Here is a 27,866-nt window from a genome sequence, read left to right as displayed (position 1 = left end):
CGTATTGGAATTAAGTTCGTACGTCGAAAAGTTCGTAAGTCAAGGCAAACTTTTCCATAGGAATGCATTGAAAAGCATTCGATCCATATCTGCTGTTTTTCGTTCATATGTCAAGGCGCTGTTTGTAGGTAGAGACATTAGTTCCCATAGGAACTAATGCAAAGCCGGTTAATCTGTACTCTACCACTAGGGGGTGATTTTTTATTTTTTTCTTCTTTTGACCTAAGGTGAACTTAGATTTTAAAAAAAGGGCAGAAAAGGTTTTTTCTCTTTTTTTTGGTTCATAAGTCGAGGCTGCGTTCGCAGATCGAAGCAACTGTTTGCGAACAGAGCCGTTCGTAACTCGAATCGTTCGCATGTAGGGACGTTTGTAAGCCGAAGTACCACTGTACTATTATTTTTACTATTACTGTACCTACCTCTTAGTTTATTATTATCCAAGCAAATTTTTCAGTTTAAGCATATTCCATAACTATAAACAAACAGAACAGTTAATACTGAACTCAGATAAATTTAAAAAAGCATTTTCTCTAGTCATTTGGCCTTCTAGACAAAGCGTCCGCAACCACATTCTGAGATCCTTTTACACTGTGGATTTCAAAATCAAAGTCTTGCAAAATCAGTGCCCATCTCGTTAAGTTTGCTATTAGAGTTCATCATTCATAGCCACATCAAAGTGGAATGGTTGGTGCAGAAGATGAATTTCCTTCCCCAAATGCAAGGCTTTAGTTTTTGCAGCATCCATAGATAGGATAGACATAGGATAGCTAGACACTCTTTATCAATAGTGGATAAATGTCTCTTACCAGGTTGGAGTTTCCTCCTTATGTAAGTCACTGGATGTAGACTCCCGCTGTAGTCTGTTTGGCACAGCATGGCTCCCAGTCCCGCATTCAACGCATCCATGTAAATGATGAACTCACAGTCAAAGTCCAGTGCAATAAGGACAGGTTTTGAAGTCAGCACCTTCTTCAGATGATGGAAGGCTACTTGGCACTCTGACGTCCACTGGATGTTTTCAGCTTGCTACTTTTGGGTTATGTTTGTTAAAAGAGCAGCTATTTCACTAAACTTCAGGACAAAACATCTACAATATCTGGCTAACCCAAGGAATGCTAGAATTTTCTTTTTAGAAGTCAGGGTAGGCCAAGTATCAATAGCTTCTGTCTTTGCATCTAGGGGTTTGAACCCCTTCGACTAGATGCCCTACGTACCTTATTTCAGAGTTCCCAATTTGAAATTTAGCCACTTTCACTGTCACACTGGCCTCATGTAACTTTTGCAACACGACCCCTAGATGGGATTTATGTTCCGCCCTGGCTAGGGGTCCCACCAGGTCCAGACCTAATCATTGGAAAGGGATCAAGATAACAGGCAATTGGACATAGTTTAGCTCTAGTTTTGTCGTTTCCAGTACCTCACTTCTGGCAAGTATCACAGGTTTGGCAATATTGCTTAATTTGTTGCCCCATCCCTAGCCAATAAAAATTCTGTGCAACCCTTTGCTTAGTGCAAGAGACACCCATGCGTGCTCCAAACACATATTTGTGTGTTTCTTCCAGAATCTTTTCTCAGTATTTAATGGGCACAATTAGCTGCTTGTGGGACCTTTCTCCACCCCTACAAGGCGCCATTAAAACCTCCCTATACAATAGGTCTTGGTCCACACAATACCTCTCTGGATGTTCAGGGGACAGTGAAATGAGATTCTCTTTAACTTTTTCAAAGCAATTATTTAAGGTGTTATCTTCCTTTTGCTCCTTAATAAAGGAGGAACTATTAGGATTTTTCATCAGTCTCCCTTATTTCAGGACATTCCCCTAAACCGGGTCTTTCAATGAGAGTTCCAGTGGCTGGGATTTCCATGCTTTCCTCAGTGGCTACAATCTGCTTCCCCTGAGAGCAGGTTACCATGCAAACACTCTGCACATGCTTTGAGAGATCCAAACCAATCAGGCAAGAAGCTGGGATTTGATCTGACAAAGCTACTTTCCATATACCAGACCACCCATGGTAATTAAATGCTACTCTAGACATTGGCAATACTACAGAATCCAAACTTATCCCTTCAAGAGGGATCCTCTCCTATTCCAACATGTTTTCTTTAGGAATTATGTCCAGGTGACAAATAATTACTTGGGAATAATGAGTCCCTAATACCTAGATACTTTTTACCACCAATTAACATAATTTCTCCAGAGCTTCCCAGTAAGTTTTGATCACACTTGATTAAATAACATTGTATCATTCTGCCCTTGGGAAGCTTTAGGTTCTCTGCCAATTCCGTTCCCTTAGCAACAGTGCAGCTATTAGAGGCTTCAACTGTTGATGGCTGAAGGCAAAATACTTTCTTAGGTTGACTGAAATTTCTATTTTTCTGAGTTTGACATTGGGACCAAAATATCCTTCTTTACCACAAGCATAATATTGCTTATTTCTCCTGTGTTCAAAGTAAAGGGATCTATTATCTTTTCCTTAGGGTTATTCGATCTCAGTAGACTTTGCTGTGAGAATGAAGGTCTTGCTTTAAAATGGCTTTCCTCAACTTGATTATGACTGAAGTCATTTTTACTGGATTGGGATGCTCTCTTACTGTCATCCCAAACTTTTCTATCAATTTTTACCTCAGAGAATCAAGGATCTTTGACCCCACTAATAGAATCAGCATATTCAGCATATTCTGTTGCACATTTTTAGGATCCTTGTCCTTGGCAAGATAATGCAACTCCTCTGGTAAAATTGAATAAAATTGTTCTAATGCAAACACGTGTCTTATTTGATCTAAGGAGGTGACCTTGAGGATTACACTTATTAAGATATTGAGTTAAACGTGCCCCAAACTGAGCAAAAGACTCCTCAGGTTTCTTTGAAATTGATCGAAATTTTCTCCTGAGATGCTCTGAATTAATCCCAACTCTGGAATACAACATCTTTCGGTAAGCCTCAAAATCTTTAGCTTGTTCAGGAAGCATCTGTGAATAGATCTCAGATAAAACTTCCCCTATGTGTGACCCTAAAATTATCATCATCTCATCATCTTTAACCCCGAAGTCCCAACAAGCTGTCTCAAAGGAAATCAGGAAAGATTCAGGACAATTTCCTTTCCAATACTGGGGAAATTTCTTTAGATTGATATTTGAGGGATTTCCCCTATTGGAATATTATTATTATTATTATTATTATTATTATTATTATTATTATTATTATTATTATTATTATTATTATTATTATTATTATTATTATTATTATTATTATTATTATTATTATTATTATTATTGTTATTGTTGTTGTTGTTGTTGTTGTTGTTGTTGTTGTTGTTGTTGTTGTTGTTGTTGTTGTTGTTGTTGTTATGGGCAGCCAATTCCATTTTCTTCATCTCAATTTGGAACTGCATTTCTCTTTGCCTGGTTTCATATTCAAATTCCCTTTTCCTTTCAAGGATTTTTTCTTGTTCCAATTCTACTTTTTTTCTTTTTCCAATTCTAATTGGTTTTTCATAGCTAACTCCTTCAGTTTAAATTCCTGTTCTAATTTCCATCTTTCAAAATCTTGGGAGCATTGGATATTTTGTCCTTCTGAGGCAATTATTACTGGTTCTCGGTTTCTTCTTCACTTTGAATTTGAGGGTTCTCATTTCCCTCAGCACTTTGGAGCTCAACCTGTGCCTCCATAACCAACTTTTAACTTCATTTGGGAGATATAAACAATACAATTTCTTATTAAATTGGATTGGTTCTTTTCCCTCACAAGATCCAACAGGACCTCTTCTTGGGATTCCCCAGACGTGCTTCAGAAGCATAGAACCTCCCGTGGAACTGCTATTAGGATATTTCTTCACATAGTCACCTCACTCATTCGGGCACTTACCTCAGGGCTGTATCAATTAGAACAAATACAATCAAAGACTTTTCACTATAATCCTTTCACTTTTCACTTCAAACATATCCTAACAGTATTTGTATTGCTTTAGTATCCTTTAAACTGCTGAAATATTGTAATCAATAAAAATCTAAACAAAAACAAAAAGGATATCACACCCACCTGGCAGTATAACCAAGAAGCAGCTGACCAATCTAAATTACATCCAACAAATCTATGACCTGCAAAGGTAGCTCTGGATGCTGGCATAGTGGCAGAGTGTAAAACGTTGCTTTCTGGCAGTGTGGACCAGAAACAGGCTCTTAGAGTGATTTGGTCAAACTGTACAGGTGGAAGCAGCTAGCTAGTAGCTGAGGTGTCTTGTAACAGGACCTTAGCACAGGTGGAAGCTGTTGAGAGACCAAGCTGAGAGTTCAGTTTGTCATTTCCATAAGTGTGCAGAGAATAGTGGCAAGATTCCTGTGAGAATAGCCACATTGCTCTGGCATATGTCTGTTCAGCTTAAGCTAAGGGACAGACAGTTTCCTTTTTCCTTTTTCTGTGCTGTGCAATTTGCTTAGGCAAAAGCAGCAGACAGAAGTAAGAGAGTAGGGGATGAGTCTTTACAGACGTTCATCCCTCACTGAGCTAAATCATCCCAACATGGCACAGAGAACGTTAGACAGGGAGATTATGCAAACCCTGGAAGACAAATTTGTGGCACAGCAGAGAGGAGTGAGGCCAAGAGTCTCAGGTGTTTCTTTTCAAACCACTGGATTACAATGGGGCAATTTAATGTCCAATCTGCCTATGCAACTGGTACATCACATGCTTGAGGAGGACCAAGATCACACGTGGGCCCTTTTGAGAGATCAAGAGATGGGAGACGAAGAGGAAGATCGCGGAAGGGAATGTGTTCTAGCACAGAGGGTTATTTCAGGGGCTTCCGGAGTCTCTGGAACGCCAGTTCCAGCAACAGCTGCCGTGGGAGCTGACACAGCGTTAGAGGGAGCCAGCAGGAATCTTTCTGACCAGAAAAGCCATGAGTTACAATGGATGAATCAGCTTATACTCATGATGACAGATTTCATCGCTTGCCAAAGAGAATTCATGACTGTTTAGCATGCCAGTGAGTTACAAAACCAGGAATATAGACAAAAGAAACTGGACTTGATAAGGCGGGAGGCAAGAGATAGAGAGAGTGCCAGAGAATCTCTAGACAGTTATGACAGGAAGAATTTGCCTTTTTACCAGGAAGGTTTAGACGTTTTGGATTTCCTGATGAACTATGAGATGGCCTGTAAAGATTTACAAGTGCCAGTATGTCTTTATGTAAAACTTCTTCGTACACAGGTTACTGGACAGCTGGCTAAAATATTAGCATGTCATGGGGATAGAGAGATTACTTGGGATGAGTTCAAGGACCTTGTCCTTCAGCGATTCGGATACATGGCTGAGACATTAAGAGGCATTAAAAGAGCTACAAAGAGAGTTTTTCTGCCCTTGCAGACAGAATAGAACAGGTGGGAGAGCAATGGATGGAAACCACCGGAGCTGATATGAAGAAGGTGTTTTTTACTGAACATTTCATGAGCATGGTACCTGTAGAAATCAGGAGTACTTTAATGGAGAAGGAATATCCAGATTTACAGACTTTGGCTATTAGAACAGACGAACTTCTCGCTTTTAAGAAAGATGAACGTGGGACCAGGTATAAATCCAGTTCAGAAACTCCAAGAAAAATACTGACTTTCAAAAGCTTGCAAAGCCTGCAACACAGGAAACCAGGCATGCTTCTTTTGGGGAACACAAAGGGAAAGCTTATAGTCAGCCAGCACAACTTCTGAAGTGTTATGAATGTGGAGGGGACCATGTAAAAAAGAACTGTCCCAAACTGACTGTGCAAACTAGTCAATCTCAGAAGACACCTAGTAAAAATTCCCCACCGGTCCCTCAGCGCACAAAACAAACAACTCCTAGAGTGAAATATCTCAGCTCTACTCCACAAGACAATCAGCAATTACAGACAGAAGGCAGCTTATTTTCCTAGCCAGTAGGGCTCTATGCCTTCACCAGGACAGGAAGGAGTTAACCTTACTGTTACTCCTGTAACAGCCGCAGAGAGCAGAGGAATGCAAGCAGCCATAAATCAAAATACTCATAGAATTTTAGAACTGGAAATCTCTGAAACAGCTACAGAAACTGGTAAACAGACAGAAACTGCACCTAATTTCACTGTGGTAGATCCTAGTTGTTTAATTTCTTGAGAGCAACTGGTTTGGAGCAAACAAATGTTCCAGGAGACTGTGCAAATTAAGACTTCTGGTGAGGTTCTTACTTTAACTGCCCTCAGGGACACGGCAGCAGATGTCAGTTCTCTTTTGGCTCAATTTATTAATCCTGAGTTAATTCTGACTAATTTGAGATGTCCCATTAAAGCATATGACCCTAAAGGACCTGACTAAAAGTTTGTGCCTTTGGCGTATGTGCCTTTGTCTTACAAAGGTTGGACTGAATATAAGTATGTGCTAGTTCATGAATCACAGCCAGAATTCCTGTTAGGGAATGGCATAGCTTTCCTGGCACACCAGGAAAGTTTGGAAAATGCATCTATTCAGGCTATAACGCGTTCCCAAAGCAAATTAGTTCAAGATTGTGAATCTGATTTTTCTTCTGAGGGCAGCTTAGATGAAAAACTAATGGAAACAGCTTCCTCTTGTGACCAAAACTGATAATGCAGTTACTGATGAAAATGCTAAGAGTAGTCAACCTGAAAATGTTTTGTTAACATCAGGAACAGCTGAATTTAAAGCTAAGCAAGAAGCAGACCCTACATTGACTGCTTTAAGGTCTCAGGCAGATATGTATGTTGTTCAGCCTACTCAGCAGCAAGTAAGCTTTTTATGGGGACAGAATGGACTTTTGTATCAAGAATATTCTCCCAAAGGCAAATTATATGCACAACCAGTTCAGCAACTTATTGTACCTAGAGAATACAGAGAAAAGATTTTAGAGATGGCTCATAACAATCCCTGTAGTGGACAACAAGGATTTAAAAAGACTCTAAGCAGAATCACTCAGCATTTTTACTGGCCTGGAATTGCAAAGAATGTTAAAGATTTTGTTTCTTCATGTGATTTTTGCCAAAGAGTTGGTCACCAGACTGATCGTACAAAGGCCGAGGTACAACCTGTAGTCATCACTGACCAGGTACTCAAATGTTTGCAAATGGATGTATTAGGACCTTTTATTCCTACTAAGTCAAAGAAATGTTACATTCTTTCTTTCATATGTCAAGCAAGCAGATGGATTGAGGACTACCCTATCAGTAATATATCTGCACAGACAATAGCATGTGTTTTGGTGGACTTATGTTCACGTATTGGTATACCTGCAAAAATTGTTTGTGTTAGAGCTGGTGCTTTCAGAAATGAACTGATGAGGAGGATATGTGAGATAAGTGATATCCAATTAAGTTTCAGCATTTCCCATCATCCTCAGTCCCATGGCCTGGTTGAGAGAGGTTGACAAACCTTGTTAAGGATGATTAAGACTCTTGTGCAAGATTATGGGAAAAGCTGAAATGAACTTTTGCCTTATGCCTCACTTGCTTACTGAAGTGTTCCGCATGAATCTCTGGGAGGATTTTCTCCTAGTGAGATTGTTTTGGGAAAAAACCTACAAGGACCTTTGGATTGGGAAGGAATTGTACAGAATAGTTCTGTACCAGTTGCTGATTTTGTCAGGAATCTGCAAGAGAAATTGTTAGCTGTGAAAGATTTGGCTAAGGAAAATTTGTTGAAAGCTCAAGCTAAGCAAAAATACTTTCATGAAAGAAAAGCCAGACACAGGGAATTTGCAGTAGGTGATTTGGTACTTGTGCTAAACCCACCCAGACCCTCTAAACTTGATGTTCTCTGGGAAGGACCTGAAAAAGTTATCCAAAAATTGGGAACTGTCAATTACCTTGTCAAAATGCTTGATTCTGGGGAAAAAAGACATAAGACATAAGACATAAGAAATTTATTTGTCATTGCACTCACAAGTGGGTGCAACGAAATGAGGTGCTCTTCCCCAAGGTAGAACTGGACAACACCACTACAAAAAAGTTAAAATATACACAACACTCACCATACAGATATATATACCCCGTTTCTCCCAGCAATTAAAATTCCACCAAAAACTTATGACCCCGCATTTAAACTCAATACTGCACTTGGGTAAAAGCTGTTCTTGAATCTGCTTGTCCTTGCTTTCAATACCCTGAAAACCTATTATGTATCATGTCAATAGCTTGACATTGTATAAAGACAGATCTGCTATGGTTTTTCAATGTTATGCAGCATGCATGCAACCAGAACAAGAACCTGTTGATGTGTTGTCTGAATTGCAGAATGCTGGCACATGGTCTGACAATATTATTCTATCAGGTACTCCAGAAGAGAGGGAAAAGCTTTTACAGATTTTAGAGCATTTTAAAGATGTTTTTTCAAATAAACCTGAATTTACTAATTTGGTTAGCCATGTGATAGACACTGGAGACAGCCAGGCTATACAGTCTAGCCCATATAGAGCTATTGGTGATCATGCTGTACAGATTGAACAAGAGATCCAAAAGATGTTATCTTTAGGGGTGATTGAACCAAGTCACGCCCCTTGGGCTAGCGGAATTGTTTTGGTGCCAAAACGGAATTCTTTAGGTGAAATTCTTGATGAAGTGAGATTTTGTGTTGATTACTGAAAACTAAACAGTGTGACTGTCCCAGATCCATATCCATTGCCTAGAATAGATGATCTCATTGAACGCCTTGCACAGGCTAATTTCATAAGCATTGTGGATTTTAAAAATGCTTATTGGCAACTTGATCTCCATGAAGATTCATGAGATAAGACAACATTCATCAGTCACATGGGTACTTTCCATTTCAAACACTTACCATTTGGTAAGTGGTGCATTATTTCAGAGAATGATAGACAAGCGTTTGCATGGACTTACATTTGCTAGTGCTTATCTTGATGATGTTGCAGTTTTCAGTTCTGATTTTGAATCTCACATGTCACACATTGAAACTGTGTTGTCTAGAATCCAGCAAGCAAGACTGACAGTCAAAACGAGTGTCAGTGGATGCATGGAAAAGTCATGTACTTAGGTCATTTAATTGGTCAAGGAGAAATTCAGCCTCTGCAAGCCAAAGTACAAGCCATAAGTGATTGGCCTATTCCTACAACCAAAAAGCAAGTTCAATCCTTTTTGGGCCTAGTTGGCTATTACAGAAAATTCATTCCTGATTTCAGTCATTTGGCAACGCCTTTGACAGAGCTAACTAAGAAAAGACAGCCTGTCAAGGTAAAATGGACACCAGAATGTCAAGGTGCTTTTGAAGCCTTAAAGGCAAAGATTAGTGCTGCACCTATACTGAAATCACCTGATTTTGACAAACCATTCATTCAACAAACAGATGCTTCAGATTTGGGCCTTGGAGCTGTGCTGTTACAGGAAGGGGAAGATGGGATTCCTAATCCAATCTCATATTTCTCCAGAAAACTTTTAGAAAGAGAAAGAAATTACTCAGTTCCAAAGAAAGAGGGTTTATCTATTATCTGGATGCTTAATCTTCTTAGACCTTATCTATGGGGTCTTAAATTCACTCTGCAGACCGATCATAGGGCTTTGGCTTGGTTGCAGAAGATGAAATCTCACAATCAGAAATTGTTAAGATGGAGTTTGGCATTACAAGATTTTGATTTTAAAGTTCAGCACATCCCTGGAAAATTGAATGTTGTGGCAGATGGTCTTTCCAGAATGTATTGTGAAGATCAAGATGTAACAGATCGTTGAAACGCTGTTAATGTTTCACTGTTTCACTACTGATATGTTCCTATGCATTCTGTGTGTGCTTACTGAGACTGCATACTGTATTGGTTATTACTAACATGACTGTTTTCTATTTTTCAGATAGTAGAAGTGCTTAACCAAAAGAATGTATTTACATGCTGCTATTAGAATGTTTTTCTACCTCAATGCTTTGCTAGATTAAATGCAATCTTGAATATATTAAAGTTAATCATTAGTATTTTGCACTATGTAACCAGCTAATTACTGCTTATTATTGTAATTAGTAGCCAAAAATGGAAACTAAATTTACTGTTTCGGATTTTTGGAACTCCCAGAGGTAGCATGTCATGGTTTAGGTTATTAAGGCTAAAATGTAATTTCTTAATGGGATTTGTAGTCATGGAATTGTGTAGAAGGAATCCATACTGGTCTGTGTTAGCATAACTAGATGCTTTGAGTAGCTTTTTCTCCTAGAGCGAGCTGGAATTTTCCATGAAGCTGACTTGGCCAGAGACGATAAGGGTCAAGACACAACATCAGGACGATGGTCAACAACACCTGCACATCCCATGGGAAATGGAAGTGAAGAGACAGCCCTTCACCCTGATTGGTTAACATCACAGAAGAGTGGAGAAGAAGGGTGGTCCCAGCATGGAAGAAAATGGAGAATGGAGACAGACAGAGGACTTGATTTTGGACTTGATTTTTAGGATGGATTTTTTGAGTTCCAATTGCTAGTTTTTACTGTTATGCTAGGATATAGTTCAGAGTAAGGATAGGGAAAAGGGGGCTATGCCTAGCCTACCTTTTAAGCTATTTTTAGAGTTTTTAATTTTATTTTTGTAGCTGGAATTTGCTAAAGTTCTAACTGCTTTGATTTATGGAAATGTACTTGATTGCTATGCTTTTGCAAACAAACTGAATATCTCTAAATTCTTTATTTTTCTAATGAAACAATAATTCTTAAAATCCAACGTTTGGTCTCTTGAGCAGCAAACCTGCAAGATTATTTGTTAGGCCACAGATATGCTACTTGAGTCCATTATTAGCCTGAGTTTTGTTCGTCTTGGCAAACTCCAAAACTCATGATTTTTATCTTTGTTTTTCCTCAGTTAATTGCTCATTAGAACGGACTTGGGAAAAGGGTAAGTGGTACTGCCTGGCTGAGTACCCAGACTCAGCTCAGCTGATTTAGGAGTACGCTTACACCTGTAACCTCTCTGTTCAAGCCTCAGATGCTCTTTTAGAAGACCCTGAGTGCTCACATGCCCTACTGAAGTTACATCATAGAGTCATAGAATTGTCATAGGGTTGGAAGGGACCTTGGAGGTCATCTAGTCTAACCCCCTCCCCAAGGAAGGAGACCTCATACCATCCTGGACAGATGGCTGTCCAATCTTTTCTTGAAAACCTCCAGTGATGGGGCACCCACAACATCAGGAGGCAAGCTGTGCCGCTGCTTAATGGTTCTCGCCATCAGGGAATTCCTCCTTATTTCCAGGTTGGATCTCCCTCTGACTAATTTCCACCCATTGGTTCTTGAGGCGCAGTGGAGACTAAATCAATGCCCTCTTCCCTGTGGCAACCCTTCAGATATTGAAAGGCTGCTATCATGTCTCCCCTCAGTCTTCTCTTTGTTAAGCTAAACATACCTAGTTATTTTAGTCATTCTTCATAGGATTTAGCCTCCAGTCCCCTTATCATGCTTGTTGCTGTTCTCTGCACCCCTTCCAGGGCCTCAGCATCTTTTCTGTATTGTGGTGACCAGAACTGGACACAGCACTCCAAGTGCGGCCTCACCAGTGCAGTATAGAGTGGTACTATCACTTCCTGTGATCTTGATGCTATCCCTCTGTAGATTCAGCCTAGGACTGTGTTGGCTTTCTTGGCAGTTGCAGCAGACTACTGACTCATCCTTAGGTGATTGTTCACCAGGACACCTAAATCCCTCTCACAGGTATTAGTGTTGAGCCAGGTACCCCCATCCTGTACCTGTGCATGTGGTTTCCCTTGCCTAAGTACAGGACCTTACTTTTCCCATCAGTGAACCATATCTAATTGGATAGGGCTCAATGTTCAAGTCTGTCTAGATCCTTCTGAATGATCAGTCTATCTTACAAAGTATTAGCAATTCCCCCAGCTTTGTGTCATCAGCAAATTTGATGAGTGCTCCTTCAATCCCCTCATCCAGGTCATTTATGAAGATGTTGAAGAGCTCTGGGCCCAGGACAGAACCTTGAGGGACCCACTTCCCTCCATGTAGATGTGATTCCATTGAGGACCACACATTGAGTGCAGTTGGTCAGCCAGCTGCAAATCCATCTGGTAGTTGTGCTCTCTATCCCACTTTGTTCTATCTTACACAGAAATAGGTTGTGAGCTATCTTATCAAATGCCTTACTGAAGTCTAAATATACTATATCCATTGCATTTCCTTGGTTTACTAATTTAGTCACTTTATCAAAGGCGATATGTTTTGTTTTGCATGACCTGTTCTTAACACACCCATGCTGGCTTCTAGTAATCACCTTGTTATTTTCTAGGTGCTCACAAATCTGCTCCTTGATTATTATTTTCCAGGATTTTCCCAGGTATTTATGTCAAGCTGATTGGTCTGTAGTTTCCTGGGTCTGCTCCCCCCTTTTTGAAGATTGGAGGCACATTAGTTCTTTTCCAGTCATCTGGAAGCTTGCCCATGCTCCAGGACTTCTCAAAGATTTCATTCAGTCGTTCCAAGATCACATCTGCCAGTTCTTTTAGTACCCTGGGATGTAAACCATCTGGTCTAGGAGACTTGAAATTCAAATCGCATGACCCTTGTCTAAACGTACGCTGTTCAAGATCATCAAAATAAGAAAACATCTTTTATTTTAATTTTGCTGAACAGGGAAATGTCTTATTTATGTAGAACAAACATAATTGCCTATGACCACATGAGAAAGGCTCTAAGCAAAAATCAAATTTCAGTGCAGAAAGAGGGCTACTTGCCTCTCTGTAGATAAAAAGTATGCTATTTACAATCATTCTCTATATTAACTTTAAAAAAAAACACCCTCATCCATTTGAAAAGTTCAGGTAGAAAACCAAAAATATTCAGACTTGCAAAATTGTAAAATTAATTTTATCAAATTATTTTTTTCAGGATGAAGTGCAATAATGGCAGCAGGATTGAGCTTTTTTTTGTTTTGCATTTAAGACAATAAAAATTCTAACTAAACTTACCTGGTAACTTTAACTTTTTTATTATATCTTCCTTGTCTGGAAAATGAAACCTATTTGATCCATGTAAGTTACTGCTGATATCACATGCTGGAGCTCCTAATATTTTATAATTTGCTCCATTTCTTCTAGTATTTTATTATTAACACCATTCATTAATTTGAACAGTTAGTATGATCTTAACCCAACTTAAGAACAATGGGAATGAAAGCTTTTTAAATAAAGTTTAGCAATAACAGAAATGAAACTTTTATTAAAAATATACATAAAATGTAATCTGATTCAAAAAAACCCTTGATACAGAGAATAAGAGTGAAGAGCTCTGAATAGGTCATTCAATACAGAACGTTTCTGGTCTGGTGTCATTTCTGTTTCTCATTGTTTCAATAACTATTTGATCCAGAAATAAACTATCAGAAGTTCCCTATGTTGTAAATCTGGTTGTGGCAGGGTTAAATATGGGGGAGTAACAAAACCTTGATCTACTGGAGTGCTGTATACAGTGGTGCCCCACAAGACAAATGCTCCATTTGACGATGAAATCGCTTGACCTTGATGTTTTTGCGATCGCAAAAGCAATCGCAAAATGATGTTCCCTATGAAGGAATTTCGCTTTGCGATGATCGGTTCCCTGATTTGGGAACCGATCATTGCAAAGCAATGATTTTTAAACAGCTGATTAGCAGTTTCAAAATGGCCACCGGGTAAACAAAATGGTCACCTACTGTGTTTTTGCACGGATTCCTCACTGCACAGGCAGCGGAAATGGCTGCGCTATGGAGGATCTTCGCTGGACGGTGAGTTTGAAGCCCCTAGGAACACATTAATCTGGTTTTAATGCATTTCTATGGGCTTTTAAAAATCGCATTATGATGTTTTCATTCTACAGCAATTTCGCTGGAACAAATTAACATTGTAATGCGAGGCACCACTGTATATTTGAATAAAAATGTTGAAATTCCATACTGATAAATTTCACTGTAGTATAAAGATTTTCCATACTCCCTTAATCAATGGGACATAACTGTTTCACACACACTCACTTCAATCTATACATCAGTACCCAACCAGCTCTCGCCCATATGTTACTGTTGGCTGTGCTCTAGCTAACAATAAATTGTTCGTGTTGTAGCTGGCATCTTCAATTTACAATAAGGAACCCAGGAAGCAAAAGCTGCAATTTAGTGTTACCTGTACTGCATTTTCCAAATCTTCTTCCTTTTGACATCTATGTTTCTTATATTGGGAACATATAGTATAGTTACCTATGTCACTGCCTGCAGGCTAAAGTACAAAAACAAATCAAAGCAGGGTTATTTGTGTGATTATATACTTCACCATAAATGTTTGGTTGTTGGTTAACTCTGGATTCTCAACCTTTTCTGACATGATGGACAACACTGGAGTACCATTCATAGTTCAGATCCCCCATGAGGAACCTTATCCCTTCCCACCGTCTTTTTATTCTTACCGTGTCAACTGGGATACAAAAGATTGTTGAAGTGTTCCTCCATTCCAGGGATGAACAGCTGCTCCTTGCTTCACTCCATGATCACACAAATAACCCTGCTTTGATCTGTTTTTGTACTTTAAGTCCACATAATCTTTTTTCAAGGGTTAGAAGAGAATCATCCTCACCACACCTCTCCCCATACAGTCCAAACCACAGTCAAGGTTGCAGACTTTCAATCTCATTTTTCTAATGTCCTTTGCTTATCCCCTTTGCTACATATGAATATCTGAAAATAAAGAACATTTTATAACAAAAGTAAAAAAGATGGTGCATCATTTGTGTTACATTTTTTATCATTTCACTTTCAAGCCTTTTCTTTCTCATGCTTCTCATGCTCCTATTCCTCATTCACATTATTTCATTTTGGGGACAATTCTAACATTGCTTTATTTTATCCTAAATTTCAAAATTTGGTATTTGATAACAGCATTGACACATGTGGAAGTTTTACATTATGAAAAGAAATAAAAATCTAAATAATGAGACAGCTTTAAAAATCCATTCATTTCAAGTAACACCAGTAGATATGATGCTTATCAATACTGCAGTTCTATTTTGCCTTGCTTTTAATAAAGTGGACCTTGCATATTTTGTTAATTTATACCTTACCCACCTATGGATTTTCTATCTTGTTTTATTTCCAAGAGATACAATTATTGGGATCAGCACTTCTGATGATATTGCTATGTCATCAGCATATAGCTGCATTTTATATATCTCTGAATTTCTGTTTGCATTTATACCATGACAGTTATTTGTTTCAAACAGATAAACAATGATAGCAGAGATAGAGAACATCATTATCTGGTTTCTTTTATCATGATTAAGGATAGTTTGCATGTAACCATTAATCATCACTGTGACTGATGAGCCCATATATATTGTTTGAGCACACTATTTAATTTTAGGGACAACCCTAAATTGCTTTATGGTAATGTATAAATATTACCATTCTACATTATCAATTGCTTTTTCAATATCTATAAAAATAATTCTCTTGGTTCCTGTGCTATTTTATGAATTATGAATTTGTGATTCTTTTAATTCCCTCTGTCTCCTTCTTAGATGTAGTGATGCATAGACAAGTCACGCAATTTGTGGTTCTCCAATAAAACATTTTTATTGTGTAACATTTGGTCAATCTTTCTTACCTGAGACATCCACCTCCTGCTTCAATGCTGTGTCATAACATTGGTTATCATCAAACTCCAACAAATTTCCCTTCAACACTTGGGGGAAAGAATTCCAAATTTGCCCATACCATTTAGGTGAGGTGCCCAAAATTTCTGGTACCAGCATAGATGGCATTACAAGTGTGTGTGTGAAAGATCCAACCCACCTGTGGCTCCCAAACCCTTTTTCCTGGCTCTGTCTTCAACTTGGGTCTGAATAGACTAATTCCACAGGGTCTTCTAAGACTCCCTGTTGTCTGATTGTTCCCTCCCCATTGTGCCTGTTGCTGCTGCCAGGTTCAATATTGCTTCATTGCCTCTCTTTCCTCTGTTTCTCCCCAATAAGGTGGTTTTCTGTACATCTGCCTCTTCCACTCTCTTTCTGTGTAATCTCTAGGCACCTCAAACTCTACTCACTCCCCTGTCCAGGGGTCTTCCTGTACCAACTCTACTAAATCCTTGTTTTCCTCCACTTTCTCTGTGCTTTCTGAACAACACACCTCTCCTTTCTCAATATCCAACCCTCTCGTCTCTCTTATTCCCACTTTTACCCCCTTCTCCTTTCCTGCCAAAACAGCCTCCTCTGTTGTCCTTCCTGCCATGCATAATCCTTGTAAATCCTCTGTTATGCCCGACAGGTGACCTTCAGTGCTTCTTTCTGAAGAAAGTGACAGTACACTCTGGGAAGTACCTTTGGAGGTGCTCCCAGCCTCACAGAATTATAACAATAATTTCTATCACATTGTTGTTTTCCAATAATAAATTCTGTCTATTCTTTTTCTGTCTCTTTGTCTCTCTTTATTAGCCAAAATTGGTGTCTAGATTTTTAAATTCCTGATTCAACAAAGAAATTGGTCTGCATACTCTACAAAAGCAGAGGAGAATGAGTCTGCTTATAGGGATGAAGTGGAACAATTGATAAAATGGTGTAGCAAGAATAACTTGCTTCATTTAGAAGCAAAAACTAAGGAGTTTGTAATAGATTATAGGAAGAAGGGGATGGATATTCCACCATTATTCATCAATGGAGACTAGGTTGAAAGGGTGAGGGTTTTTCATTTTTTGGGTGTCCATATTGAGGAGAACATGACTTGGAGCGTAAATATGTCAGAGGTACTGAAAAAGGCTCAACAGAGATTGTACTTTCTAAGGATGCTTAGGAAGAATAATATCACTCAGAGACTGTTGGTGTCCTATTATCAATGCTCAATAGAAAGTGTATTGTCATACTGTAAGTGCATGTGGTACGCAGGTTGTACAGTGGCCCAGAGAAGGGTGATCAATACATCACAGAAGATTGTTGGGTGTCCCCTCCCCACCTTGGAGGAACTGTACAGGTCCCACTGTTTTTAAAAAGGACAAAATATTATAAAGGACAACTCCCACCCTGGACACTCTTTGCTTGAACTACTGCCATCAGGAAGATGATATAGATCTATTAAAACAAGGACAAATAGATGTAAACACAGTTTTTATCCAAGAGTGGTGACTTTGCTAAACTCAGTTATGATTTAATCTGACTTTATTGTAAGGTTGCATGTGAATTTATTTTGTTGCCATTGTATTATGTTAGGGTTTTGTAAGGAGTTTACATGGAGTATTAACTGAATGAGTGATGCACTGTCTGGATAGAACTCTGGTGATTTCGTTGCACATGCAATGACAATAAAGTGTTGTTCTGAATTTGAGGTTTTGGAAATTGCTCTATTTGCTTTTTCCCATGTCTTCAGAACAATAATAATCTGGAATCTCTGTCAGTGTTTTATAAAATATGATCTCAACTCCAAGATGGAGGCTGTGCATCTAGTTGTGTTTAAGAACCTCCCACACTGAGTCAGCTAAGACAGAAATATTACTAAAACCTGATAGTCCTTTGTTTTACTGAATTTTTAAGCACAGGTAATTTTGCCTAAATGAAATTTGAAAGGGAACATTCAAAGGGGTTATTTTACTTATTTTTCAGATAGCAGTGCTAGCTTTGCAGGTTAGTATTAACAGAAAAACAGTTTATATTTAATAATACAAAACAGAGCTGAAAGTGGCCTTTTCTCCCTGCAACTTCAAGTTCCATGATTCCTTGGGGTTTCCTTTCAACCTGGGGAAATCTTTTGGAGCCTAAGGATTAGGAAGTCTTTAACAGCCAAACTTCACTGCCAGCTTACAGTGGCAGCACTCATCCCAGCACCAGTGATTTTTTGCTATTAATGGCCCCCCAACAGCAACCTGAGTCTTTCAAAGGTTTTCCTAAGAAAAAAAAGGAGTGCTGTGGATTTCCAGAACCTGAATGGTGGGGATAGGGTGCTTTTAATATAATATAATATAATATAATATAATATAATATAATATAATATAATATAATATAATATAATATAATATAATATAATATAATATAATATAATATAATATGATATGATATGATATGATATAATATAATATAATATAATATAATATAATATAATATAATATAATATAATATAATATAATATAATATAATATAATATAATATAATATAATATAATATGGAATCACAGGCTGATGATATGATCCTACTAGTGTGGCATAAAGTTACACCAATAAGAGTTAATTACCAATGTCTGGTAAGAAGAGGTAATGTTACAAATATTTATCAGGAAATTACTTCTGTATTTAAACTGTGTGTAAAGCTTTTTTTTGTAGATCAAACAAATATACTTTAACACATTCTTCATAGCATGATAGGAAACCATAAAAAGGAAAAAAAACAAATCTGGTACTCAAATCTCAAAACAGCAAATCTGGTACTCAAGCTGAGCCCATTGGGGAAAATTGGCTTGGCCACTGTATCTGAAGAACATATCTGTAAAAATCTGTGTAAACAAAAAAGGTACATATTTATGTGAATCAAAGGCTTTGGGACAAGTGATAACCATGAAAACAGATTTTGAAGGTTGTGTCAGTTACAGAACACAGAGGGAAATTGGCAAAAAAAAGTGTGCTGCATGTTATTAAGATTTTAGAAAAAGACTTGTATACTTCCCTACTTTTGCTCCTTCCTCTATGATCCAGGCCCTATCCAAGTGGTAGCTAATAACTCCAGGCATGACACCAGAGATTATTGAAAGACTAACCAAAAGATGCTCCAGCCTGTGATATTTACAATCAATCCTGAATGGTGGGCACCTATACTTGTCAAACTCCTTGTGCATATTATGCAATAGGTATTTTGAACTCTAGTCTTGACTTCATGACCATACCTATTTTTAAAAAATATGTGTTTGTCAGGATCACAATAACTGTGCACATAATTGCTTGCTGAATGTGGCTTCTAAAATAAATGTGGAACATTTTCTGGACAAATTCATAGCTTTGGAGGAAACTAATAATATTGTTAGTGAAATGCAAGCAAGTCTACCTACAACTGAAGTGGAGCAGAACAATGATTTCTATTTTGTCATAAATACCAAAAAACAAAACAAAACCCTAACAAACAACAGTACTTTGACTTTTTTTGTATGGATGTCATGGTATTGTTAATTAGTAACGTCATACTTGTGGCACAAATTTTTGCTATTGAAAGATACCCCTACATCCCACTGCCCCCAATAGCTTCCTAATGACTAGATAGATTCCATAGGAACCTTGGGATCTTTTGGGGGGAGAAATAACAAATGTTTCATTTAAAAACAATCACCACAGTTGATGACTATATCACCCTTATGTAGCATGAGATATACAACATAGCTCCAGTGATTTGATTTGATTTTATTCTGAGGGGAAACTGTTTAACCCTGGGACTGTATCATCTGACTACTTCAAGAAGCTCAAACCACTCTATCTGGCTTTTAAAAAGACAATGATTTCCTGTGTTTCCAACCAGGCCTTTGTCACCCAATCAAAATCTAATCATCAACACTGTAATATAATCAACAATGTAATTGCACCTATTGTCCATTAAAGATCTTTATCCAGGACCAGAACACCCTATTTTTATCCTTCCCACCGCACCCTCCTTGCTCTAAGCTCTAAACTCTCCCCAGGGGCACAACCATTCAATTCATCTGAAGAAGTGTGCATAGGCACATGAAAGTTTATGGAAATAAAATCTAAATAGTCCTATCTTAAAAGTGCTGACAGACTTCAAGTCTGTCTTTTGTACAAGAGATTAACATGACTACTGATTAGATAATAATCTAGTACAGTAGTCTCTTCTAATTGTTGTCCTGTATCCAACACATTTAGATCTTTTTGCAACACTTTTGGAGTGGAGAAAGAGCTCTGAAATAGTGTTATTTTCTGAGATTGGGGATTTTCTACTATATAATAGCTAGAATTTTGTTTGTGTCTCTGTGTTAGATTATTTGCCCCAACCAATTTCAACTACAGTGGTGCCTCGCAAGATGAGCACTCTGTTTTACGACGAAATCGCATTACAATGAAGTTTTTGCGATCGCAAAAGCAATCACGAAACAATGTTTCCTATGGGGGAATTTCGCTTTGCAGTGATCGGTTCCCTGCTTCGGGAACCGATTATCGCAAAATGACAATTTTTGGCCTGCTGATCGGCGGTTTCAAAATGGCCACCGGGTTAAAAAATGGCTCCCCGCTGTTTTCTGGGATGGATTCCTCACTGCACGGGCAGCATAAATGGCCGCACTATGGAGGATCTTCGCTGGACGGTGAGTTTCAAGCCCATAGGAACGCATTAATTGGGGTTTAATGTGTTTCTATGGGCTTTTTAATTTCGCTTTACGATGTTTTCGTTCTACAGCGATTTCACTGGAACGAATTAACATCGTAATGCGAGGCACCACTGCAATTGACAAAAGTTCTGGGCTGTGTCTCAGTCATGAAGTTGCTCAAGCAATATTCTGCATAACTGAAATGCACCATGGGCCCTCCACAATTAGCCACAATTTATTTATTTATTTATTTATTTATTTATTTATTTATTTATTTATTTATTTATTTATTTATTTATTTATTTATTTATTTATTTATTTATTTATTTATTTGATTTTTATCCCGCCTATCTGGACCAACGGTCCACTCTAGGCGGCTTCCAATATAATCAGAAAATAAAAACACTGTCAAATACATAATAATACAAAACAACTACAATAAAATAAAGATAGAAAAAGTAAGGGAAAGTTAAGAATAGGCTGGAGGAAAGGCCTGGGTAAACAACCAAGTTTTTAATTGGGTTTTAAATATGCCCAGTGTAGGGGCCGCACGAATCTCTGGAGGGAGATTGTTCCAGAGGCGAGCAGCCACCGCTGAGAAGGCCCAGTTTCGTGTCTTGTCCTTCCGGGCCTCTCTCGGCATCAGGCTCCTCAGCCTCACCTCCTGGCTCACGTGGGTGATCCGGGTAGACCTTGGTGGAAGCAGGCGTTCCGCCAAATATCAAGGTCCCAAACTGTTTAGGGCCTTATAAGTAAGCATTAAAACTTTGAAGTTGATGCGGAAACAGATGGGCAGCCAGTGCAATGCGGCCAGTGTTGGAGAGATGTGTTGGAATTTTCTCACTCCGGTAAGGAGTCTAGCCACCGCATTCTGCACCACCTGAAGTTTCTGTGTCAGCCTCAAAGGCAGCCCCATGTAGAGCGCATTACAGTGGTCTAAACTTGAGATTACGAGCACATGCACCAAGGTAGTGAGCGGCCCCGTGTCCAGATAGGGTTGCAGCCGAGCAATCTGCCAAAGATGAAAAAAGGCGGTGCGGACTACCACCACCTGCGTCTCCATGGTTAGCGTTGGGTCCAGATGTATGCCCAGGCTGCAAACCTTGCTCTTTGCGGCCAAGGTGACCCCCCCGAATGTGAGAGAGTCACCCAAGCCACCCACCACGGGGGCACCCACCCTCAGTACTTCCGTCTTGTCTGGGTTCAGCCTCAGCCCGTTCTCCTCTCAAGAGACTATGGTAGTGTGCTTTGTATGAAGGACATGGAAGAGCATCTAGTGTGGCTGAGAAGGACAATTCGAGCGTGACAATCCCTTCCACACTGACGACAAATACAATCTGTCTCCTGTCCAGCTCCCTGATTTTGCTTCGACGCTATATGCAAAGCTGGAGTGTCCTCTCCAGAGCATGAAGCCTGGGTAAAATAATAACATGGAGGATAGGCTGTTACCCAAGCAGCAAATCCTCCCTCTCCACATTGCTGAAATAGTCCAATGGAAAGGCAAGAGCCAATACAACTGGTTCCAGCAAATAAAATCTCTTTCAGCAAAAGCATTCAAAATCTGCTTTGAATTTTTAAAGGTTTCCAATCCCCAGTTTTAATTAGAAGCATATACATTTCCAATGGATTTAAAATCATTTCCATACATATTATTAATCTGTCTACCCTACTCTTTTAACTCCCTCCTACTTCTTGTGATGAATTGTGTCATATAACAATTGTTATATCTTTTTAATTTTTGTCTCAGGAGCAAAGATAGCTGATGACTAAAGGTGCATTTAGAGCATTTAGAGTCTTATTTATGGTTTCCTCAAATACTTTTGATACCTTTTTGGAATCTTTTGAAATTTTGTCCTTTTGATTCTTTCACAATGTTTAATAAAATTTTTTTAAAAATTCTCCATTCAATTGTCTGGATTTTTGGCTAAGAAAGTTTGTGGTATTTGAAACCAGGCCTTGCCCTGACCAGCGACTGGAAGTTTGTGTTTTTGTGGGTGTAGCAATTTTGTCTTGCAATATTGACATGAGAGTATTAAACAATTAACCTTGTGGATTTTTTCCAAACTCCCTGAAAGCATGGCTTAGACAGGTCAGACTAGAGTGCTGGGAGGTACCAGGACCAGGCAGGTTCCCTAGTAGAGACGAGAGTATTTCTATGTGAATATCCCTGCACAGGTGGAAATCACAAGGGTCCGGCCAATTTCGTTGCTGCCGCCAGCTCTGCAGAGCTTTCCTATTGTGCCATTGTCCACAATTGTTTACCCACTCCTGGCAGGGGCAGGATGACAAGCCCCTGCGGGGCTTAGTACAAAGAGAGAAAGCAGGGATCAAAGCGATCCTGCAGTGCTTTGATCCCTTTCTCCCTACACTTGCTAAGCCCCACTTAGATTTCTTAATTTTGGGTTAGAAAAGTGGGGGGCGTGTCTTATACATAATTGCCTCCCCTTATTCTTGCCCATTTACCATTTCAGTGTTCTTTTCCTTCCTCTATTAGGTAAGTCTGATGTATTTTTCCAAAATCTTTATATTTCTAACTCTGATGCTCAATTTGATTTTCAGTGTGTGTGCCTGTTTGTTTGTTGCCTTCAACTTTGTGTTAAAACACTATTGCTGGTTAAAGAAAACAAAATTTGCACTAACAGTACATGCCTTTGCTCTTTCCTTTTATATAGTTTGGAGCTCCAATTCTATTCATCTATCTTCAGAGAGCAGAAAATGGGGGAGATAAGAAACATAACTAACAGTCTGCAGAACTCTGAGCCATGGGGAAAGACCGCTACACTTATTAATAACAGGTAGAGGGTGTGCACCCCACATACCCCCCCCCCAGATTAAAAGAGAAACATGAATGATTTATTTTTCCAAAAGGAGCAATGGTTTTTAACTTGTTTATAAATTATTTCCAGTTGGGGTGAGCAGTTTTGCTGGCAACACCAACTAATTTACTTATTTTGTTAGAACAAAAACTGATTGCAAATAACTCCAAAACAATCTAACCAAATTGGAAGAATTAACATTTTTAAAAAGGTGAATGAGATTCTGTAAAAGCAATGGTAAAATAAGGCATATTAAGGAAAAAAATTATAAAATTCACATATGTATTAATGGGATTTGGGCCAGTAGTAATGGACCAAGAGAGGAATTATGCTTCTCCACAGCTAAAGTTCAGACTTTTTGTTACTAAAGAATATCTTTCCAAAACCTTAATTATTCAAGAAGTGCCATAAGAGGAGGAATCTAACTGTATGTACAAGGAAGGAATACCATGTATGTATAAACTTCTCTCTCCTTTCCAGCTTTCTCAGTTTTTCAGAGAGAACTTTAAAACAGACAGTTCATCAAAGACTTATACTCATAACCTCTGCCAGCACTTTGCTATCGCCAGAAAGCTGCCATAGCATCACTCTTGGGAACTGCATGGACAGAACATGGAGCTTCTGGGGAAGAAAAAACCTTGATAGAAAAGGAACAACAAAAATGACTAATCCATGTGCAATTACATCAAGAATAATGTGTATAGTTCTGGTTACCCCACTTGTAGGTGGATATAGCAGAACTGCAAAATTTGCTGACAGGTACAGTCAAAATGATATTGGGACTGAAAAATGATCATAGGTCTCTCTTTTGTTGGAGGTTTTAAAACAGAAGTTAGATGGCCACCTATATCAGGGATGCTTTAGTGGTGAATTTCTTGTTTCTGCAAGGGATTAGGTGCAACAACCTTTCGAGTCCCTTTCAGCTCTGCAGTTCTATGATTTTACAAGTCTATGGAGCAACCGCCATATGAGAAAGGGTAAAATATGCATATGCATTCAGAAAGTAGAGGAACAAGCTTTTCCATTTTTTAAAATAACACTAGAATCCAGAATTATCCACTGAATCTGAATGGTTAAATGATTTTTCAAAAAAAAAACTCTGCACACAGTTAATAATTAAACTGTTGAATTCATTGACCATTTTGGCAGCTTTGATATTTAGATACACTCATGGATGTTGGGGCCATCTGTGGCTATTAATCAGGATGTCTATATATCCTATGCAATATGGAAGGCAATGTGCCTCTGTGTCTTTGTTGGTACAGAAGAAAAAGGGTACAGTGTTGGGGTGTTTCATTAGATTTTGAGGGGGATTCCAACTCCCAGAATCCTCCAAGAATTCCACAGGCAGAATTCCAGGAGTTCCATTTCACAAACACATATCTGCAGAAACCTTCATTTCAACCACCTGGACAAGGCCTTCTTCTAGGACTCATTCCTGCTGCCATGCTTCCTGGGGGTGATGTTTCTTCAGGAAACACCCTCTATAGAGCATAACGGGAAACAAGACAATCACCTCCAGGGAGGATTGTAGCAGAAAACTTGTCCAAATACATTTTGAGTTCTTGCATAGGCTGATCTTGAAACAGTAAAGCAGGTTAGAATGTGTTTCATGGCAAATGATTGGCAGTCTTTTAATGCAACAGACAGTCATTTTATTAATGGAACTGCTTTTTCTATCTCCCCACATACACCTCAAAAATTCCTGAGGAAGACAGGTTAATAATCCTGGTGCAATTATTTTTTCAAACTCTGAGTGTCGCTGTTTGCTTGTAAGACTGATGAGAAACACAGATTTCTTCTTTGTTGCCCTACAGCAAAGAATACAAAAGCTCAGACCCACATTCACCCTCTCTGGATGTGCAGCAAGAAAAGCACAGGCAATCTCTGGACCTTTATATCATTTTGTGGTCAAAGGAGGAGAGAAACACTGGAGTAAAGGAGTCTGCCTGTGTCTCTTTAGAAATGGCTGGAGGAAGACAATGTTTTCCAAAAAGATTTTTATTTTACTTTCTGCTGATCACTATCTGGGCACTAGCTTCTGGGCAAGTGCACTATTTAATTCCTGAAGAGCTGGAGAAAGGCTCTTTTGTTGGAGATATTGCAAAAGATTTGGGACTGGACCTCAAAGAATTGTCAAGTGGTGAAGTCAGAATAATATCCAGAGGTATGAAGCAATACTTTGCACTTAACTTAAGAAATGGCCATTTGTTTGTTAATGAAGTAATTGATAGGGAGCAAATCTGCTACCAGGTAGAACAATGTGTGTTAAAATTTGAGATTCTTGTTCATGATAAAGTCAAGTTTTTTACGGCTCAAGTTGAAATAGCGGATATCAATGATAACTCGCCCAGCTTCCCTATAGAAGAAATGGAATTGATTGTTGCTGAAAATTCAGGTCTTGGGACACGGTTTCTTTTACCAGAGGCTCAGGATCCAGATTTGGGGACCAATTCTCTCCAGACCTACCAACTCAGCAGTAACAAACACTTTTCTCTGGATGTACAGAATGGGACTGATGGAGCCAAATATGCTGAACTCATCCTTGAAAAGTTATTAGATCGAGAAGAACAGAAAATGCATCAACTAATTCTCACTGCTGCTGATAAAGGGGAACCAGCCAGGTCAGGTACTGTGCATATTCGTGTTGCTGTTGCAGATGTAAACGACAATGCCCCTATTTTTAATAAGCCTCTCTATGAAGAGAATGTTGTTGAAAATATCATTAAAGGGTCCCAAGTGTTAATACTGAATGCAACTGATCTTGATGAAGGAATAAATTCAAAAATAACTTATTCATTCAGAAAAATTTCAGACAAAGCTTCCAAAATATTCCATTTGGATCCTGGTACAGGACAAATATTTGTCACTGGAAATCTGGACTTTGAAGATTCTAAGTTACATGAAATTGAAGTGCAAGCGCAAGATGCAGCTGGTTTATCTAGTCATACCAGAGTACTAATAAGAATCATAGATGCAAATGATAATGCTCCAGAGATCACAATTACACCACTTTTCAGCAAAATTGCAGAAAGCTCTCCTCCAGGAAGTATTATAGCTCTTATAAATATAAATGACAGAGATGATGGGGAAAATGGTGAGGTGACATGTTCCTTACCAGCAGACCTTCCATTTCTCTTGAAGAAATCATTTGACAGTTATTACAGTTTGGAGACTGCAAGAATCCTTGACCGGGAGAAAGATCCAAAATACAACATCACAATCATAGCAAGTGATCAAGGGATTTCTTCTCTCTCGGCAACTGCTTACTTCCCATTAGAAATATTAGATGAAAATGACAATTCACCCACATTCAAAAGTAGAGCCGTCACTATTTATACTGAGGAAAATAACAGTAAAGGTGATTTCATTGCAATTTTAAAGGCACATGATCCTGACTATGGAGAAAATGGAAGAATAACATATTCTATAATTGATCAACACATTGTACTAGCCAATCCAATGAAAGCTTACTCAGACGGAAACTCCCAAATAAGTGTAAATAAGAATGTGATCAGAAATTCCTTTCTTCATACATCTCTATCAATTCTGAGAATGGAGCTCTGTATAACCTGAGTCCCTTTGATTATGAAGAGATCAGAGAGATCAACTTCCAGGTGAAGGCCCAGGATGGAGGCTCTCCACCCCTCAGCTCCAATGTCTCTGTGACCCTCTTCATCCTGGATCAGAATGACAATGCCCCAGAAATCCTGTACCCTTCCCCTCCCACTGATGGCTCTACTGGGATAGAACTGGCTCCTCGCTCCTCAGAGCCAGGTTACCTGGTCACTAAGATAGTGGCTGTGGATGCAGATTCTGGCCAAAATGCTTGGCTCTCTTACCAGTTGACCAAGGCCACAGAGCCAGGGCTGTTCACTGTGGGACTCCACACTGGAGAGATCAGGACAGCTCAGTTCTTCCTGGAGAAAGATGCCCTCAAACAGAGTTTGGTGATTCTGGTGAAGGACAATGGGCAACCCTCTCTCTCTGCCTCAGTCACAATCACAGTGGTGTTGGCTGATAGTATTCCAGATGTCCTGACTGATTTGAGCAGCGTATCAATTGCTCTGGATCCCCCATCAGATCTCACCTTCTACCTGGTGACTGCAGTAGCTTCTGTTTCATGCTTGTTCATCATCTTTCTTCTTTTGTTGGGGGTCCTCAGAATCTACAAATGGAAAAACTCACACTTGTGTGAATCAGGAACTGGACATTTTAATGGAGTTCCAGTTTCACAGTTTGTGGGCATTGACGGTGTCCGAGCTTTTATCCACACTTACTGTCATGAAGATTCATTAACCATGTGTTCCCAAAAGAGTAAAATGATTTTTCCAGTTGAAAGGTGTACAGATACTCGTTCACCTCAAAGAGCTTCTGATAAAACAGATCCTTTACTAACTCTGGACGACCCAACGTCCGATGAAGAAAGGCATGACACTGAACAGGTGGGTTTACTTTTGAAATTTAAAGTTGAAGAAATTTTAAGGTTGTAGTGCAAAAAGGAGTTGCATTTGATCAGACCTCTAGAGCAAACTGGTCAGTGAAATGATGAGCTGCGGTTCTGAAATTTGAACTTTGCAGTTCTCAAACCTGTTCTGCATTGTAGTTCCTTCTTCCAAGTGGATTTGTGGCCAGGCAAAAAAACTTAGCCATGTTCAGTGGAACAGTAAGTACTTTATACTTCCTAAATTGAAAACTCAGTTTCTCTACATTTTCCTGGTAGCAAGTTACTTGTATTCATGTAGTTCACTAAAGTAGAGACTGTGGTTGAATGCCATTTCTGATAAATGATGG

General features: G+C 38.9%; 1 pseudogene across 1 annotated transcript; it reads left to right on the top strand.

The window, feature by feature from the left end:
- Window positions 1-5,453: 5,453 nt before the first annotated feature.
- LOC144589113 (protocadherin gamma-A12 pseudogene) lies at window positions 5,454-27,565 on the top strand (annotated as a pseudogene). Its single transcript, XR_013545012.1, has 3 exons — window positions 5,454-5,569; window positions 24,890-26,433; window positions 26,580-27,565. The product of XR_013545012.1 is annotated as a protocadherin gamma-A12 pseudogene (transcript).
- The last annotated feature ends 301 nt before the right edge of the window (window positions 27,566-27,866 follow it).

Source organism: Pogona vitticeps, chromosome 4 (assembly GCF_051106095.1).
Source record: "Pogona vitticeps strain Pit_001003342236 chromosome 4, PviZW2.1, whole genome shotgun sequence".
Taxonomy (NCBI): Eukaryota; Metazoa; Chordata; class Lepidosauria; order Squamata; family Agamidae; genus Pogona; species Pogona vitticeps.
Note: the sequence above shows the minus strand (reverse complement) of the source record. Positions and strands in the feature narration are given on the sequence as shown.